The sequence below is a fragment of the Sciurus vulgaris genome (genome assembly GCF_902686455.1).
Source record: "Sciurus vulgaris genome assembly, chromosome: 6".
Lineage (NCBI taxonomy): Eukaryota > Metazoa > Chordata > Mammalia > Rodentia > Sciuridae > Sciurus > Sciurus vulgaris.
Window position 1 is genome coordinate 18,473,648 of NC_136466.1, and position 15,901 is coordinate 18,489,548.

Sequence of the window (15,901 nt, forward strand, 5' to 3'; positions counted from 1 at the left end):
GACTCCATTTTACCCTGAGGTTCCATGTCATGTAAATACACTTCTTCCATGAAAAAACTCTGCCTTTGCCATCCTGATCCTGCTTAGCACACCCTGCCTAGAAACGCAAATGTTTCTGTTCTTCTAATACAATATAAAATTGTCCATTTTTCTAAGACAACATACCGTGTCAGAGAATGTTTGTCTAGACCTTAGTAACCATTCTTTAATTTGTACTCAGCTAAGGTTGTTTTGACCCACTTCCCTTTCTGGTTATGATTTCAGATCTCATGATGTTTGTTTATGGTTTTGAATCATAAATAGCCACTTATGATTAATATGGTTATGGACTATAAAGGCATACTACTCTAACCCTTGGAGGGGGTCAAGGAGTGTACACTTGTAGTCCAGTCTGCCTTCTTCCCACCAGCTGGGGGCCTGCTGGCTGGTGAATAAAGATGGCTCAGTTTCCTGCTTTAAGATCAACTTGGTGATTTATTGCAATCTTGCCATAATAGTACTAGAAGAAAACTAATGGGGAAACTTCCATATTATTAGTCTGGGCAGTATTTTTTCTTTTCTTTCTTTCTTTTTTTTTTCCTTGTTTTTTGTTTTTGGATTTGACATCAAAAGCCAACACAATGGAAAGCAGAAATAGACCATTAGGATTGCATCAAATTAACAAGCTTTTGCATAGCAAAAGAAACAATCAACACAGTAAAAGACCACATGCAGACTGGAGATAATATTTGTAAATCATACATTTGAGAGTAAATATCCAAAATATTTGAGGAATTCAAACAACTCAGTATCAATAAAATTATCAATTAATGAGCAGATAGAATGTGAGAGGCAGGGATTAATAGGTTTCCTTTCCTTATAATGCCACCAATCCTTTTGGAATAGTGTTCTGCTCTTATGATCTCATTTAACTTAAGTTACCACCTAAAAACCAAATACAGGCATATTAGGGCTTAGGATTTCAACATGTAAAGGATACACAATTTAGTATATTATATACCTTCCACTGCCAGTCCCCAAATTATGCCTTTTAAGGGTATGCTATCCATAAGCAAAAAAAAGTTTGGGAATTAGGAGCTAATTATTTCAGTTAGAGGTTAATAACTGAATAAATATGTTAATAATTGCAATTCACTTCACCACCACTGCACTAATTCCATTTGATTCCCTTCCTCAGTTGTATATTTCAATAAATACTGTAAGAAACTGTGGCATATATATACAATGAAATATTACTCTGCCATGAAGAATGATAAAATTATGGCATTTGCAGGTAAATGGATGAAATTGGAGGATATTATGCTAAGTGAGATAAGCCAATCTCAAAAAACTAAAGGACAAATGATCTCGCTGATAAGCAGATGAGGACATATAAGGGGGTGTAGGAGGGGTTAGTGTTAGGATTAGGGTTAGGTTTAGGGTTAGAGATAAGGAGGGTGGTAAGAATGGAGGAAGGAAGGACTGTATCGAGGGAAAAGAGGGGTGGGAGGAGTGGGGGGAAAGGGGGAAAAAATAACAATGAATCAAATAACATTGCCCTATGTAAATTTATGATTTTTAAATAAATAAATAAAAAATACTGTGATTTCTTTATTTATCTAGAAATCTACCAAAATTAAGGAATTAGCATAAATATGTAACCCTGAATTTTATTACTTATATCACCCTCTTAGAGTCCAGTTTCTAGAAGGTAAGTACATCTGGTAGAAAATGAATGCATATTTTTATAATCTTTATCTAAATATATTGGTAAATGCTAAACATAAGATTTAATACACAATCACACAGAAAATACTTCATTGTCTTAATTTGTTATTACTATAGTTTTAGGATTTTCCAATGATCATATTTTAATAACAGATACAACCCTATTTTCTTCACAGCAGGAAGGGAAATAGAATGGGAGTGGGGAAGGGGATAAGAGCAAGGGCCAGAGATAATTCCACTGTCCTGTTCCCTCCATGGGTATTTGGACTGGGATAAGCTTTAAATGGTAGAAGTGAAACTCCTATTTTTATCATATTTTCCCATCTATTAAGGATGCCTCATGTGACATGGCAATAGAGGGTTTACAAATGTGTAATTTTCTTACATTTCCTTTAGCATATACTGAATATGACTGGACATATTACAAACTTTAGAGACATATTCGTGTGTGTCAAATGAATGTAGCAAAGAGATTTTCTAAAGAAAACTTATTTAAAAGAATGAACTTTGCAAAGAGACTAAGAATGCCATCGTAAATTAATTTTGGGAACTAGCAATAGGCCATGAGTAAATATTAGTAAACTAATATTCAGGGAGGCAAAGGGAAACAGGCATTGTTAAAAGTAAAATGAGAAGTATTAAAAAATTTTTTTAAAGCAATTATCCTTGACTAATGGTGTCGATATTACGGGTGGCATCAATGTGAGGTTGGACAGACAGATAACTAGGCAGATGTTCTCACAGAATTGCTTTTTGCCAACACTGTGGTGACCTTTCTGCAAGGTTGGGGTTCTGGCTGAGTATCTTGTATAGTTCCTGTTAGCAGAAGGACTTGAATCAGATCCCCTCCTTCCTAACCTCCTGGCTTGGCTTGGCTTGCTTGCTTGCATGCTTTCTTGATTGAACACGAGTGACTTTATTTTTATTCTAATGATTTTTCACATATCTATGGGCATTAAAAAAATTGAAACTTACTTTTGAAAGCATATAGTTCTCACTTTACATATTGGTGTGAAAAGAAAAATCCCATGGACTATGTTTCTTCATTTCAAGCATCTAATTTCAGAAAAGTTAAATGTGTAACATTTTGTATTATAGATGCAGGAAAATTTAAAATGAAGTTGAAATAGCTACAAAGTGACAAAGATATTATCTTGAAAAATTGGCACTTCTTGAAAGAATGGCAACTCTCTGAAGTCCCTTTTAGGGTAAAATAAGTGTTTATCTACAAACATAATAGTTCTCTATAATTTATACCAGCACACATTATGAATGCCCAAGATGTCTTTCCAAAAACATTTGTCTGTCATTCGACCGAACAGACTCTTTAGAGAGCCTTACATCTTACTAGAATGACAGCAAAATGACAAATGAAAGTTTGAGGAGTTACAATCATGAGATGTATACACAAGTTAAAATTTTAAAAAGTCAATCTTTTCAGATCTAACTAGTTAAGATAATGGCATTACCTGATGTTACCATATTTTATATTCAGGCAAATATATGGGGGATGCAAACAGCAACCATATCAAGTATTGCAAAAGAAATATTTTTAAAGTTTTCTGAAATGTTGGACCCTGTCTATCTAATCCGATGTGTGTTTGCTTTTTTTCCTTCTCCAGATAAATTAATCTGCATTGAGAAAGATGGTTCTTGATAATTATGCCTAGTCATGTTTATTCAAATAATAGAAACAATGTTGTCATCAGGAACAACAAACTTTGTGTTCTGAATTACAGTTTTATTAGATCATTCAAAAAGGTGATTAAATATTCATATTACCTCACTAATTTGGGACACTGGGTTGGGAATAGATGGTTTAATTTTTCTGCCATACAAATATTTCTGCACTGAGCATATATATTCATGACACATCTAGGATCCAAATTATAAAAATTATTTTCATCTAGAGGGATTCCAAAACAAAATTGTTAAAACCATCATTAGGATTGGTATATATAGAGTATATTCTAATATAAATTCCTATATTGTATATTACCTGTAATCTAGCATATATTCTAGTAACTATTAGATTAACTGATATGAGCGTGTAATTGTGTTTCTCCACATTTACCACTCTCTACTTTAGTAATGATAATAATAAAAAGAAAATGATGCCCACAAGGAACTTTATGAAGGTGAAATCAACATTTCAGATATGAATCAAGAGTGGATATTTCTAAAGTAACATCTTGGTGACTACAAAGCTTTCATTTTGATTAGTTTACCAAGCTGTCAAGAAAAGCGTGCTTATAAACTTACCAAAATTCCATTATCTGAATATTAACAAATAAGCTGCTTTTAAGAGATATAAAATGATAAACATCTTTGTGCACTTTTTTACCTTTTTTGTCTTTCTTCACAGCTTTTATTGATAGAGAAAAATGTTTACTCAATTATTAAGGTCAATTCAGGTAGGAAATGTGACAAACTTTCTTTTCAGCTTTTCTACAATAAATTCCAGACCTCTGCAAATAATTACCCAGTGAACTGCATTACCTAGAAGAAGAAAGAGTGGGCTAAGTCATTACTCCATAATAGTAGATAGCATTGGAAGCTATTGTATTAGCAATGCTTTGGGTAAGAATATTTCTATAAAGCTTTTATAAATAAATTCAGATCCAAGTTATATAAATACTTTGTCTCATGGGGGAGAAAAGTATTTGAATATGTCTATAAGATAAATAGAAAATATAATATTTTAAATAACCTTATATATTTTATATCAAATTTCCTTATTTTCAATTATTCATTAGAATGTTTCAATATTTCTGTTTTCACTGAAGATTTAAGATTTTCTCAAATATTATATCATATAATGTCAAAAACATTTATGTAAGTTAAACATAAATATAAACCATTTTAGAGGTTTATTTTCTACCTAGTTTTTCTTAGTGGCTCAAGACGTATGTAAAGAAAACTTTGATTCCATATCATAGAACTATAAATAGAGTTTGATATGAAATTATTGCTTCTTTTAAGGTTTACAGGAGACAGAAACTCTAAATACATTATAAATTTGGCTTTGAAGAAATACTCCAAAAAAATTTTAAAAGTATAAAGAAATGGGGAAATAATATCTGTTCCCTTTTCCTTCTTCAAAGAGACTTTGAACAGCTTTCCAGCATCTGAGAGCTAAGAAAGATATTATATAAGGAGAATTCTCTGAAGTCTTTGCCTTTCTAGCATCCTTCATGTTGTTGTCAGCAAAACAGACAGAGAAGAGTAAAAATTTTCTTCCTACTCAAAATAAAATAATTTTAAGATTAGATTTTCCAAGTTGATCTTAAAGAAATACTTGTGTTGAATAAGCTAGTATAAATTGAAATTAGTATGCTATATTCATGCTAAAAGAAATCCCCATTTTAATATGGAGAAAATGGGATAAATACAAGTGGAAATGAGAAAGGAATTTAAACATTTCATTATAAGCACAAAGAGAGTAACACAAGAAATAGGGACAAAGGAGCCACAAAAGCATATAGGGGAAAATAGCAAATAACATATTTCCTTTAAAAGGAGTGAACTTTCCAATATTTCCAATTAAAAGACAGAGATTGGTGCTATATATAAATATAAATATAATATAAAGTCTATAAATATAATACATAAATATATAAAATATTATTTATATTTATTATATAAATATATTTATATCTTACATATATAAATATATATTTATAGACTAATAAAAAATATGATAGATAAAGGAGGATATCATGTTAACAAAAATTCAAGAGCATAAGAAGATCTAATGGTTATGAACATTTGCATAACTAATATAGACAGATATAAATGTAGATGAAGTAAAATCTAACAGAATTGAAAAGAAATGAAACGTTCTATAGTCATCTTTGGAGATTTCACAGCCTTCTCTCAATAATGGACAGATACCTTCTAACTGGTAAGAAAATAGAAGACTTAACGCAATAAACTAATTCCAATAAATAGATGCTTACATAACATTCAACCCAACAAAAATAGTATACAAATTATTTTCAGGTGCACTTGGGATATTTTCTGGGATAGTCTATGTGTTAGGCCATAAATAGTCAACAAAATTTTAAAAGACAAATAGGTGAGGTATTTTCTCTGACCACAGTGGAATAAAGTTAGAGATCAATAACAGAACTGAAACTGAAGATTTACAATATTGTTATAAATGACACGCTCTTGATCAACCAATGAGTTAAAGAAGAAACCACAAGGAAAATTAGAAAATACCTAGAGGATAATGAAAAACAAATGTGCCAAAGTTACAGGATACAGCCATTATAAAAGAATTAAGAGAAAATTTTATAGATATATACTATCTTTGGATATGAGGTGTCTCCCAGATGTTCATATGTGAATTCAGGAATAGAGGGGAAATAATTTGCTTATGAGAGCTATAACCTAATGACTGGATTAATCCATTTCAATAGATTAAGAGTTCAAAAGGACTACTGTACTGGGTAAAAATTCTATACAGGTCGAGTAGGCCGGAGAAAGTGGACTACTGGGAGCAAGCCTCTAGGTTTTATATCTTGTCCCTGCCTCCTGGTGCTCTCTGTTTCCTGGCTGCCATCAGTTGACAAGTTTCCTCCCACCACATCCTTCTACCATGATGTTCTTCCTCATCTTGGGCCCAGAGCAATGGAAGCAACTTACCTTGGAAAGATCTTTCAGAAACCATGACCCTAAAATAAACTTTTCAATCAAAAGACAGAGATTGGAAGAATAAAGAAAGGGGAGGGGCAGGAGGAGGAGTATTCATTTTAGATACAAAGACACAAAACAGATTGAAACTGAAAGCTTGCTTAAGAATATCTGGTCAGGTATTTTGGTCACAGATTGAAATGCTAATTAAAACATTGTAAATATTTACATTTAGGAAACAAAGGTTTCAGCTGGACATGGTGGTCCATGCCTGTATCCCAGAGACTTGGGAAGCTGAGGCAGGAGTTCAAAGCCAGCCTCAGCAAAGGGGAGGTGCTGAGCAACTCCATGAGACCCTGTCTCTAAATAAAATACAAAATAGGACTGGGGATGTGGCTTAGTGGTTGAGTGTCCCTGAGTTCAATCCCAGGTACCGCCTCCTGAAAAAAAAAAAAAAAAGAAATTTTTCAAATTATCAACACAGATGTGCAAACTTAAGAAACTAGAAAAAAGAACAAACTTAACCCCAAGCTACTAGAAAGAAGGAAAAAATAAATATTAGCACAGGGATAAATGAAATAAAAAACAAGAGAGGAAATTAAAAAATAGAGAAAATAAATGAAACCAAAATTTCTTTTTTTTTTTTTTTTTAAAGATCAAAAATACTGAACTAAGGAAAAAATAGAAATATACAAATTACTAAATTCAAGAATGGAGGTGGAAACATAATAGCAATTATAAAGAAAAAAATGATTACAAGAGAGTACAATAAAAATTGTATATCAACAAATTGGATAAATCTAGGTAAAATAAATTCCTGAAAACACAACACCTTACAGGACTAAATCATGAAAAAATAGAATAACTGAGTAGGTGTATAACTAGTAAGGAATTTTAATCATTAATCAAAATAGTACCAATAAAAAATGCCTGGCCTTGATGACTTCATTGGCGAATTTTAACAAATGTTATTAAGCAGAGGAAGAGGATTGAGAGAGAGGGAGAAGGGGAGGGCATGGGGAAGTACTGGGGAATAAAATCTACCTGATTATGCTATGTCTACGTATGAATGTACCATAATGAATTCTGCACATATCCTCTGTGTGTGTGTAGCTATACATAATGTACCAATTAATAATAATAATAAAAATAATAATAATAATAATAATAGAAAGAAGATTAATAGATTAGAATAAGCAAATCAGGAAGGGGAAGAGGAGGAGGAGAAGGAGGGAAAAGGGAAGTACTGGGGAATGAGATTGATCATATTATGCTACCTGCATGTATACATATGACATAATAAATTTCACCATTGGGCATAAGTATAATGCGCTAATGAAAATAATTTAAAAAAAAAAAAGAATAAAGCAGTCTGTTCCAAAAATAAATAAATAAAAAGAAGAACAGACCATACACATATTCTCAAATTTAGATATGAACAGGAGTCAACACTAATTTATTGATTTACAAAGCCAACAGTAGCCTGAAAACAAAACAAAAAAAAAAACACAGTTTGAAGAAAGAAATTTACAGACCCATACCCCTTATGAACATTGATATTAAAATTCTCAACAAAATACTAAAAATTCTGTGGTATTTTTTAAAGAATTATATACCTTAATTAAGTGAGGTTTAATGCCGGAATGCACAGATGGTTCAACATATGAGAAAGAATCAATGTTATGTACTACGTTAACAGAATGAAGGGAAATACGCAAGTGACCATCTCCACTAGAAAGATGATTCGATAGATTTTGATACCATTTCATGCTTAAAAAAATTAAAAACTCAACAAAACACCTCATACCCATTAAGCGGTCTATGTAAAAATTAAGATAGAAAATAAGTTCTGGTGAGGATATGGAGAATTGGAACTTTTGTGCACCCTTGGTAGAAATGAAAAATGGTACAACCACCATGGAAAATGTATGGCGGTTCCACCAAAAAAAGAAATTTATTTGGCTATATGACCCAGATAATTGAAAGCAGGGTCTTAAGAGATGTCTGAATAGTCATGGTGGTAACAACATTATTCACGGTAGCTAAAACATGGAAGCCATTCAACCATAGTAAATAGATCACCAAAAGTGATATGTGTATTTAATTGAATATTATTTAGTCTTAGAAATGAAGGAAATTCCAACAACATAGATAAAACATGGGAGCATTATGCTTAGAAGGATAATGCGTATGGATACTTAATCAGAATCATGGAAACAGAAAATAGAATGTCAGTTTTCAGGGACTGGGAGGAGAGGTCTATGAGTAGTTAGTGTTTAATGGGTATAAAGTTTTAGTATTACCATACGAAAAAGCGTTATGGAGATAAATGGTGTTAATATTTGCTCAGCACAGTGAGTATATTTAATACCACTTATCTTACTGTACATTTAAAAATAGTTGAGAAGTGAAATTTCATGTTGTGTCTCTTTTGCCATGATAAGAAATTTAAAAAACCCAATATTCTGTATATAAGCCTAAATGACAGAATTGTGACATTCAGTTTTAGCTAACATAGCTCTTCTGAATCATGATATCATATTTTAAGCATTTGCTTTTTGTGTGAGTTTTGTCCAACTTTGATATCAATTACAGTTCCATAAGTCTCATAATCAAATAAATTTATTTTCCCATGCACATTGAAATTTATATCAAAAGGAAGCCTTTAAATCTATTTAAACAAACTAGAAAACACACACACACACACACAGACACACACACACACGCACACACAAAATATACTGCGGATCTGTAGTGCCATGCCAAAATCAGTAAATTATCAATTCAGTACTACAGATCATTGATGTCACATTTCAAAGTTCTTCCAATCTCAGATTGGTATTGTTTAAAGAAGGAAAAAAAAGGAAATTAAGAAATTTTTAACAACTTTTTAGGAAAATATTTCATTCCCTCTCCTAAGGAGGCAAGTTTGTTGAATTAGGTAAATATGAGATAATAGAAATGCTGTTTGTAAGACATTATTTAGATTTGTTTGCTCAATAATTTAAAATTTCACTATTAAAAAACTTTTTAAAAATTATATAAAATCTCTGAACTTACCTTTTGAGTAATTGATTCATCAATTAATATTTGATTGATTTTAAAAGGAAATTGGACAAGTACAATTGCAGTGTTCCACAAGAGTTTAAAATTTGTGATAAAATAACAAAACAAACAAAAAGAATTTGCCACCTAATAAATGGAGTGGTATGAGATCACTGTTTGTGATTCCCAAAATTCACATGCTGAAACCCAAATCCCCAAAGTATTGGTGGTATTTGGAAGTGGTGCTTTTGTAAGATAACTAGGTCATAAGATTAGATACCTCATGATGGGATTAGCACACTTATAAGAAAAGGAATAATCAAACTCTCTTCAAGAAGAAGGATACCTGCAAACCAGAAAGAGAGTCCTCAGCACATACCCATTATGCCTGTGTTTCCATCCTAGACTTTCTAGCCTCCGGGAACTATGAGAAGTATTCCAGTTGGATAAGCCACCCCATCTGTTGTTCTGTTATAGCTAAGACACAAATTTAGAAATGTTTCACCCATTAATTCAAAAGTTTAAAAGCAGTTTGACCGTGAAATTTTTCTATATGTGGCATCATAGTAAATATCAAATGTGGATTTAAGTTTCTTAGATAATATTATTGCTGATTGGTTGAGATCAAATGAACTGCTTAGCTAAATTATTTATGTCTGGAAGGTTTTTACTTTTACCAGTTGTATTAGTTGGTTTTTCATCACTGCAACGAAAGTACCTGGTAAGAACAACTTAGAAGAAAGATTTATTTAGTCTCATGATTTCAGAGGTTTCAGTCCATGGAACCATGGCAGAAGGGTGTGACAGAGGCAATCTCAGCTCATGTTAGCTGGGGAGCAGAGGGAGAGAGAGAGGGCTGCAGAGAAGATAAACCATGCCAGGCGGGGCACATTCCCTATGACCTGCTTCTTCCAAGGAAGTCCGCTGCCCAGTAATCCATTCAGAAATCAAGGGATTAACCCCTCAGATGGATTAATTCAGCCCTCATGATCCAATCATTGCCTTTAAGTCCTGAAGTTTACTATGTTTCCATGCTTTCAACACAAGTTTGGGGGGACATTCCAGATCCAAACCCTAATTATGTGCATTCTGTTTTCCTACCAGAGTCTAGAGTGGTTTTTATATTTCTATAAAAGGACTGGTGACTAACAACTTCTTGTTATAATCGCAATTATGTACAGGTTCTGGTCAGGAGTTATGAGTGGATCAACCTTCATGCTGTCGATGAGCAGTCAGGCTAGTGAGTTTCTGCACATATCAAACGTTAATCTAGATAGTATTTGTTTTCAGATGAGAAACAACATCTGTTCCAGGAGACATCCCTTTTATATATTGAAATTAATATATACTGATGTTCTGTGTGCCTAACTCCCAATTATTCACAGACTAAAGAGATAAACATCGATTGAAAAGACAGAAAAATAAAATAAGGACAGAATGTGTGCAAGCAATAGCATTGCATTTAGCAAGTCACTTCACAGTTCTGGCTTTCGGGTTTTTCCTATGAAATAGTCGAATTAGAAAAATTGTTCTCTGATTCTTTCTCACACTATTACTCTATGACATGTGTCTAAAACTCTGCTTCTTCCTTTAAGGTACGGCTGCTAAATGGTGCAAATCTACTTCTTTGGTACTCTAGGGAGTGAAATTGCAAGCAGTAGATATTCACTGAATTTTGCATTGTCTTATTAATTGGAAATAATTGTGACGGAATCATGATATTTTAAGATACAGTGTGTGTGTGTGTGTGTGTGTGTGTGTTATCAATGCTGTCTGGACATGATTCAATCAATATCCCTTTAAGGGAGTTAAGTTACTGGTAATCCTAGATGAGGAAAGATGTTCATTTTACTCTAAGGGGTACCTTTCCAATTTTATTTTTAACAGTAATTACCTCCTTGCCTACAGTATGCTGAAGTGTTCCAATAACAATAAAATTCTATCCCTGAGGTCAAACATAGATTATCCTTCTGTTTCATTCTGTGAATTGGATATTTCAAGATATGTAATCCTGTTCCACTACATAGTGAATTCCAAATTCTTTCTAATTTTCCAAATAAGAATTTAATGACTAAATTGAATTCTCCAGCCTTCACGAGCTTGTCAGTTCTTCCATTAAATTGCCTAGTCTTGCTCAAGTTGAAGTTTGTTCCTCCCTTTCTGATTTATAAAGGGCTGATAATTATTGTATCAATATTTTAATCTCTTAAATACATTGTACAATTTTAAAATGCCTGTATTGCAATTACACCTGATATCAGTTCCATTAAAAAGGGAAAATGCTACAAAATCAAAGACTAGATGTTTTAAACTCCAATGATTTCAAATTTCCAAAAGTTCATGAAAATTTAAGTATAAAACATGTATCTCAATAAATCTCACTTCCTTATTTTATTTTCCGTTGATTGAACAGATTAATTGTGGATGGGGCACAAATAAAGTTAGAAATTTTCTTTGGATAATTTTCGGTATTTATCAATGTATAAATTCTGTAATGGGGAATGACCCTGGTAATAATAGTGTCCTCTCATTTTCAATGTATTGAAGCTTGGTAGGAAAAGGATTAAGAGAAAGAATTTAGAGACAGAGATGAGTTTGACTACTGGCTCTACTGCTACAGATTTGTATAACTTTGTCTGAAATCTAACACTTAATTTGCTTTCATTTATATAATCGAGTCATTAATTTCTAATTCATCGAACTGTTGATGTTAAGACAATTTATTCAAATCATTTGACATACTGAGAGCAGAAGCAGGAAGAATGGGAGATAAAGAGATGGAGCTGCGAGTTCTTTTGTCCTCAGAGTCCCTGGAGGACTTCCTGTTGGACTATCAGGATGAGTCCAGTTTCCATCCACCTCCTCCTCTTCCTTTCCTGGACTAGGCTATGGATAAAAAATACATAAGCACCAGCCTGCAGATTGTTCCGTTCTGCATCCGCATCTCTTAACTTCCATTGCAAGCACATTCCATTGAGAAATAAGAAGGAAAAGGTTGGGAGAGGGCCAACTTGGCAACAAGCACTTTCTCTTCCTTTGTTACTTACAGCCCACAGCAGCACAGGATGCTCACTCAGGGTCTCCTCATTATTACAGTATTATGTTGTAAATATTTCTATTAGCACTTTTTTCCCTGGGTTGTGTTATGGGGCACAACTTAAGAACAGACGATCACCACCGAGAAGTCCAAATTTGAGAGTCTTTATTAAGCCAGCCAGCTGACTGTCTCACACAATGCCCCTAAAAATGGCTATTGGGAGAACAGCCCCGACCACAAGGTTGTAGGGGTTCTTATACCAAAAATCACATCCATCATAAGTGTCTGTGGCTATGATTCAAAATTACAAACTAACGTCATGAGATCATCAACAGAGGGGAAAATGGGTCAAAATGACCCTTACCTAGGTACAAACTAAAGAATGGTTACTAAGATCCACACAATCACCATTCACATGGTACCTTGTTTAGGAGCAATAGGAATCAAAAGAGAGCAATTTTTCATTACATAAGAATTGTCATTTTGTATTGCTAAACATGTCATGCTAAGTAACTGATGATGGGCACAGAGGTGGGGTGTTCCCATGGGAGAAGCTTATTTCCTACATAACATGGAGTCTCAGAGCAAAATGCAGTCTGTTTAGTCATTTCCCTTAGAGTCTAGCCTATAACATTCTCATGGAGTCAGATCTGTCAGCCCATCACAGTTGTGGATATAGGTTGATATTTCTTCTTCTGCTAGACTCAAGAATTTGTTTCTTAAAGTCCTAGGCTATATATTACTTTCTTTTCTTTTCTTTTTTTATTAATTCTAGGACATCTCTGATATGATCAGTGCTCAGGGTGAATGAATAAGGTTATATTTCAGGTGAATCATGGGAAATAGATTCATAAAAAGAGCAAATACAGAAAGTTATACATATACTATGCATTGTGTTAGAAATTGATATATGTAGAAGAGACAATCTGACATATATAACTTAGGCTCACCATTGTCAGTAAGTGTATATGTTTAGCATAGCCCTGAGTATGTAGGCTGTCTTTTAAACCTGATGAACTCATTTGATATGCATATAAATATTTGCATAAAAGATGAAGAATGAACCATACTTTTTTTTATTATTCTATGGATATTTTTGTTGAAAAATACTGCAACAATAGCCCAAATTTCTATTCCTAATAAGTTAGTTTGTTGATCTCTGAATATGTACCATGCATGGTTAAAGCATTCTCTGTATTTATATTTAAATTTTAATTCTTAAAATTATGGTGAAGGAGTTTTGATAGCTTTACTTTACAAATGAGCTCACTGAAGCATGGTGGTGAAAAACAGCCACACTAAACCAGTAGATAATTGTACACATACACTGGTGTTTCTCTCTTTCTCCAAGTGACTTTCAGATGACCTACTAATGAATTTCAATAATGGCCTGATCTAAATCTGTTTTTGCTAATAACAGTGAGAAAAGTCAGCAGTTGGACCATTACTAGAAAGATGAAAGGGTATGAATAATGCACCTACTGGATAATAGACCCATTTGGGTTGTCTGCGGGCAGAGGCAAGAGTACTCTACCCTCATCTGTTCTCTCCTGCATAAACGTCTTAATATCTGGGATAGGTTCATAAGCAGGAAAAGAGTGCAGGAATCACTGAGGAGAATTGATCACTAAGAGCCCACTGTGGAAAACTCACCGACATTCACAAATGTCTTGCATGGTGCAGTGCTTTTGAGCATGCTCCGCCCTTTCCCACAGCTAGCTCAGGCTACAGGGGCTGACAGACAAAGAATGTTCCTGTTCAGACACAGGAGAGACCTGGATTCAAACTCTAGCTCTGCCCTCTGGCTAACTGTGAACAGGTTGTATGATCTCCCTTCCCATCTTTAAAGTGGGGAGAAAACATCTTAGTCATACCTTCCTTAAGAGACTTTGTAAAACCAAAGTGCTTAGTACATTATATGTGATGGAACGACCCTTTTAGGGAGGCAAAGTTGGTACTTTAGGTAGAGATGGGGAATAAACCTTGAAGAACAACATGACATTTCCTCAATAAAATTGTACAGAACAGCTATGAAATATCAGATACAGCACTAGGCACTAGGGAAATAGACATAAATTCCAACACAGAGTGTTAAGTTGTCTCTAATTGTTGCTGATTAATGAAAGATAGCTCTGAGGCAGTGACTAATTTTTTTCAACACATTATATGTCAAAGGCTCTTTTACATATTTTACATATTTACATGTATTTACTTATGTTTTTGCAACAGCCCTATAAGCTAAGAATGATCATTATTATCAGTTTTTAGAAAAGAAACCTAGGTTCTGCAAGTTGCCTAGGATGGCATTTCGAAGAAGTATGTAGCTGTTCTAGTTTATCTTTATAGTTCACGCTGTCTGCTGTGAGACTTGGCCTCGTGTGTGTTTTCCACATTTAAATAACTGCTTGAAGAAAGGATAATAACATCTGGTCAGATGACCTGGGAGGATATTTATTCGTACTTCCTTTCTCCAAATGTATGGGAAGGACACTTTTAAAAAATAAATAATCATAGTCAGAAAGAGAGGAGAGAGAAAACTTCCCATGTATCCGCATGACCTTGGTAACAGGTATTGAAGTCACGCATACTGCAGGGTGAGAATCACATTCAGTCACTTGGGTATTCTTGCAGAAATGTGGGCCACCAAACGTGGTGGTGGGGTCAGTGGCTACATCCAGTTGTGGTTAAAGGCAATGATCCTCATCAACTACCTGTAGTCAAAATAGCACCAACTGTGTGTCCTAGGAATCAGACAATCCTGATTACCTGTAATCCCAAAACAAGGTGGACTATCTGTGCTACTTGGGGAGATAGTATGGTTTTGTGGCAGCCAAAACAAAAACACAAATAAATTAATAAACAAAAACCACAGAAACAAACATGGCGGATCTTGTCTCACCATGATACATTATGCACTAATGATACTAATGATACTAAGTGATACTAATGTCACTTACCTGAGCCTCAGTTTCTCATTTGTACGGTGCGTGTAAATACAACATGCTTTATAGAACTGTTGCAAAGACTAAACCAAAGAAGATATGTAAACATATAAGCATATCATACCCAGGTGGCTATCATTTGAATATGATTGTCCCCTCAGAAACTCATGTTGAAATTTGATTACCATTTTGGTGCTGTTAGGGGATGAAACATTTGCATTTCTTAGGCCATTAAGAAGTATTATGCCTTTCTTGTAGAAGTGGATTCTTTCTCTCTTGTTACAAAGTGAGTCTTGCCCCTGTGCATTTTGTCTTCTACATATATTCCCTTGCCCTTCTGCTTTCCCCCCATGTTATGACAGAGTACAAGACCCTCACCAGGTGTGGCTGCGGGTCTTGAACTTTTTCCCTCCAGGTCTCTATGTGAAAAACTCTCCTTTTCTTCATAAATTATCCAGTCTTGGGTATTCTGCTTTAGCTATGAAAACAGACCAAGATCCATGCTAATCACAGTTATTAATTCACATTAAAA